The sequence below is a fragment of the Melanotaenia boesemani genome, chromosome 3 (genome assembly GCF_017639745.1).
Source record: "Melanotaenia boesemani isolate fMelBoe1 chromosome 3, fMelBoe1.pri, whole genome shotgun sequence".
Classification (NCBI taxonomy): Eukaryota; Metazoa; Chordata; class Actinopteri; order Atheriniformes; family Melanotaeniidae; genus Melanotaenia; species Melanotaenia boesemani.
The window spans coordinates 9,557,433-9,563,043 of NC_055684.1; positions in this window are offsets into that span (position 1 = coordinate 9,557,433).

Genomic DNA, 5,611 nt, shown 5'->3' on the forward strand with positions numbered 1-5,611 from the left:
GTGTTTCCATGACGACTTATTTTAAAGAAAAAAAGAAAAAAGAAATATTGTGACAAAAAGGCAGGAACCTGATCCACTGATACAGATCAGGAGTTAAGAGAAGATTTGGAGTAAAACATCCAGAGTAAACTTACTGTGAGCAGCTTGGACTCGGGGGTGGCTGCAGCGGGGCGGGCGTCGTGCACCGGTATCCTGCAGACACACACACACACACACATTTTACAGCAGGAAGACAGTGTGGACATACAAACAGCAGCTCAGCTGCTGATGCTAAACATTGACCAGGATTCATCTCTTACTTACTGGAATTCAAAAGGGACCAGGAGCTGACCATCCAGGAGCAGAAGAACCGGCTGAGAGCTGATCTGCAGACACAAACACACACAGAACAGATGTGAAACAACAAGCTGCTGTGGTGACATCTGCCCACCAGCTCACACATACAAAAACACATTCTTCCATCATAGTAAAGAGTTGGGGAACGGAGACATGTTCACCTGTTGACTTTGATCAATTACACCTAATCAAATTGTGTTTGATGATTTATTTCTATGAATTCATCCTGAATTGCTCTGAAATCTTCATCACTGATCAGCATCTTTATGAATGAAGCAGAATGAACATCTGTCCGTTCCCTCCACTCTCACCTGTTCCTGTTAAAACCTACCTGGCTGGTCAGGTGAGCTGGATGCAGGATGATGGGAGCAGGGTAAGCTGGACCCAAAACTGCAGGGAGACCAGGAGGAGGAGGAGGAAGATAAGGAAGGAGAGAGATAAAAGAGGAAAGAGGAGAAGGAGGGGAAGAGGGGGGAGGTGGAAGGGGAGAAGGAAGACAGATGAGAGGAGGAGAAGAGGGGGGAGAAGATGGAGGAGGAGGAAGAGGAGAGGCACAAGAGAGAAGAAGAGACAGAGGGGCAAGAAGGGGGAAGAGGGTGAAGAGGAGAGGGCAACAGAGAAGAGGAAAAGGAAGGGAAGGGGGAGGAGGATAAAGAGGAGGAAGAGGAGTGGTAATAAAGAGAAGAGTAGGAGGAGGAAGAAGAGGGTTAAAAGAGAAAAGGGGTGGAGGAGAAGAAGGCAGAAAAGGAGAATGAGGGGGAGAAGGAAGAGGATATGTGGGAGGAGGAGGAGATGCGGAGAAAAAAGGAGCAGTAGGAGGGAGGGGAGGGATAAGATTATCAGAAAGGAGAACAGGAGGAGAGGAAGGAGGAAGCAGAGATGAAACATCTCCCAGAAATCACAGAGCAGAAAAGTAAAGCCTCTCAGACTCTCACTGCACATTTATGACACCAAGACTGACTCCGCAGACGGAGATACAACACAGCTGATGCATTTAAGGACTCACTTCTTTAAAAACCACATCAACCACCTGGACAAGGTCACTTCCACAGAAAAGAAGTTCAGAGCAGAGGAACCTCCTGATTTAACTTTTACATTCACACAGAGCAAAATGTACAAATGCTGCACTGTGACCACATCACTCCACTCATTCTGTCCTTTTACATGTCAAACCTTTATATTCCAAGCTGTGCAGCAGGCTTGGACAGTAAACTGTCAACTAAAACATTCCTGTTCATCTCAGGAACGTGTTTTATTTTAGAAAAATGTCAGATTCTCTCATTATTGGCCACATTATGACAATAAAATGATTCATTTAAATGTGAGAATTTTATGAATTACCTGGATTTCCCTGCAGCGTGGACAGCCGCTCCCACTGTCAAACACACAGAGACACCAAGCGTTCTGCAGTTAAACACACATGTAAGAGACAAACTGTAAATGTGACACATGGGAATCTCACACAGTCCTACAAGACCTGTTGTCCTGAAGTTAATTTTCTAAGTGCATTTAAGAAGCTTGTAAACCTTTTTAACCCACAGAGTTCTGCTGTAAATGTTGGATTTTACTTCCTGTAATATTACCTGTTTTTATTTGCTCACTGAAATCATTTAATTGGTCCATGTTTATGTGAATTTAAAAGTACTCAGCCTAAGACGTTTATCATGTCCGGTGTTAGTGTCTTTTATTGCTTTATACTGCATGAAAATTCATCCTTACAAGTCTGTTTTGGCTTGTAGACCAAGTTTTCTGATGTTACTGATGGTTACAGTGCAGAGTACACACAAATATATATATATATATATATATATATATATATATATATATATATATATATAATCGTTATTGTTCAGTTGTTTTTGTAAAACAAAATGAGAGACCAGAGTCAAATTCCATATACATACATGCACATGTACCTTAATCACCTGTTGCCATTAATTAGGCTTTTTATTTTTTTATTCATTTTTTTATTTATTTATTTTTTTAACTTGTCCTGTCCAGCATCATAGCAAGCAAAATGATAATCTGTTTGCTGCATCGTGCTGAACAAATTTGCTCTGCCAAGGGGAGGCCTATGGGTAAGACTCCTCTTGATAATCTGATTCATTTATTTATTTATTTACTTTGAATCACAGAATCTATGTAATCTTGCTGGACGTGACCGGAGGGGACAGAAAAAGATGGAAAATAGCAAAAAGATGCAAAAGGGAAAGAAGAAAGGAGACAGAAACATCCCAGACAAAAGGAAACGACCCTTCAATCCACACCATCACCAGACAACAAACTGTTACACCTGTACATGAACACACCAGAAAATTTCCTACAACTTCTACAAAAACAAAAACTTCCTGACTTTGAATTGTTCAAGATTTTGTGTTCATTCCACAAGTATTACCATGAAAGAGAAACCTGAAAAACTTAGATTTTCATCAGTTTGTGGGATTTTAATGTTTTTTAAATATGAATAACGTTTTCTCTGTGGTGTGAAATCTGAAAGTGATGAATTGTTTTTACTTTTGGGTGGAAACAAGTGTGTAAAGCAGGAGATGTTACTTCACACCTGCAGAGTAAAACAGTCTAGTAGTTTTTTGTTTTTTAATGCACTTGTATTGCTTTCTGCACCCTGCTGTAATGTTTTATGTAAAGCACTTTGAATTGTCTTGTACATGAAATGTGCTATACAAATAAATTTGCCTTTGGTAAAGAGTTTAATTGTCTCAATATTATAGTTCTTATTTTAAAAAAAAGTTTGTATTAAGAGTATATCTGTAGGAACTTTTTATCTCTGATAGTAAAAATTCACCTTTGTTGGATAATTCAGTTCCGGTTATTTTTTATATTTGTTGTGAGAAAATGTTTTCTGTCATTTAGCTGAGTTTCTTTGTTTTTGTATTTAATTTTGAGCCATTTGGGAAACAAAATTTATAAATATCAAGTCAGTTATAATGTCTGCTACTTAGGTGTTTACCATTCGAATAAACTAGAGCATTTTGTCATTTTCTGGCAAAATGTCCTTCAGAAAATGAGTTTAGAGGACAACTGGAATGCACAATAAGCACTTGGAAATATTGTGTGCATTGTTTAGACATTTCACAGCAGTTTATTACACTTCATATTGGACACTAGACATCACATAGTTTCTTGCTATACATGAGGAGAAATGGCAGCCTCTAGCCAACACATCACATACTTGTGCTATTACATCTAGCAAACAGTTTCACAACACCATCACCCACGTACCTCCAACCATGTACGAAGGTCAACAGAAGAAAGGCCAAGAAGCATCTGTTGGAATGTTAGCAGAATGAGGATTTATGGATACAGCGCTGCCATAAGGATACAGGACCTATGTGGGAAACGGTATGAATGATTTAACATCTGACTACGTTTACATACAGCAAAATATGCTGCAAAGAAGGGATCCTCAGAGTACTTAACAAAAAATAAAAGAAAAAATCTGACTAATGGAGCAGCTAAAGGCTATTTGTGAAGAGGATCTTGCCAGGAGAAAAAAAAAAACAAGGAGAAATTAAAACAACACTACAGAACTTTGGAGGATTTTCTCACTCTGGCGCCCCCCTAACGAAGGTTTATTCAGCTAATTCTGTCTGCATCCTGTCTCTTCTCTGAGCTCTCTCCATCAGTAGGAGCCAGTCTGATGTTGACTCTTGTCTTTTCTCTCGTTTTGCCACTTTCACACTTTCCAAGCTTCCTTCAAAAATGTCCTCTTGTGTTTCTTTGTTAAATCAGCCATGGTGCACATCCAAAATGGTCAGTGTGTTTATATCCAGTTGCTGGTGTATGGTACAGTACCGTAAATTAGTTAATTAATAGTTAATTAATAAAAATTAGTGTTTTCAATGAACGTGCTCATTTAAACTTGTTCATGCACAACACTGGTGTCAAGTCACCTGGCTGGCAACGAAGGGATGTGGCTGCTATTAATTTGGGATAAATGCAAAGACAAAATAACCAATAACCTAAAGCCTCTCCTCACTGTTAGGTCACATGACCAATGGTCTGACACTGACACTGACCAAAACCCAAACCTTCCAATTACAATAAACACAACAATGTTTGTTGTATAAACAGATTTGTTTTCTCAGTGTATGAGTAACGCACACGCTCAAACACACACTCACAGCGTCCTGCAGTCTGTAACTCCACTGCTGTTAATGAGGACACTGAGTTGAAAAAATGAGTTGAATTGAAGTGCTGTTGTGGTAGCGGTGTGTCTGATCTGTGCACACCTGACCATGTCATGGTTAAACCAGCGTTACATAATGAAGCAGCTCTTGTTGAAACAGAGCGAACAAGCAGCTGCTTTCAGGAAACTCTGAACTCAGACTGACTGCTAACAGGAAACTATTGTTCACAAAATCTCTCCTTGAAACAAACATGGTTGAATTTCAAAATGAGGATTAAAGCTTTTATAACAATACGTCAATTCACACTTCACACACGTCACACACGTTAGGACGGAGAAACAAACTCAAATCCTTCAGTTTTGGTTGTGTGTGTGTGTATATATATATATATATATATACACATTTATATGTGTGTGTGTGTGTGTATATATATATATATATATATATACACATTTATATATGTGTGTGTGTGTGTGTGTGTGTGTGTGTGTGTGTATATCTGTCTCTTTCACCTTTATGTTTGTTATTATAATTACAATAAAGTTAAGTAAATATTGAGCTGTTATTTTCATTGGTTAAAACTATCTTTCTTTGTAGGAACACTTCAGCACATTTCCTGATCTTTCTATTTGGATGTTGAGAACATAATTGTGGATTTCTGAAGCTTAAATCCCCAAAAACACTTCAATAAAAATGATTCCATACACTTTTTTTTAAAAAATGAGCTCAAAACCTTGACTTTACTCCTCAGTGATGAAGTATTGATAAAGTTAAATGCTTAAGATGATTGTTTTTGTCATTAATGCTACAATTTGATAAATCTACAGTTAAAAAGTAAATTTTTTTGTTTGTTTTGTTTCATTTGTTCATTTAAATTTCTGAATATATTTGAATTACACTTTAATCCTCTAAACAGTCTATGACTGTAGACACTTTCACTTAGTAAATGACAGACAAACCTTTTAAAAATTAAGTTACTGCAGAGCTGCAGCATGAAAAACATTTCATTCTTCAGAAATACAACTGTACAGAAATATGAATTTATAAGATTTTATTTGTTATTTGTCAATATTAAATATATATATATATATATATATATATATATATACATTTATATGTGTGTGTGT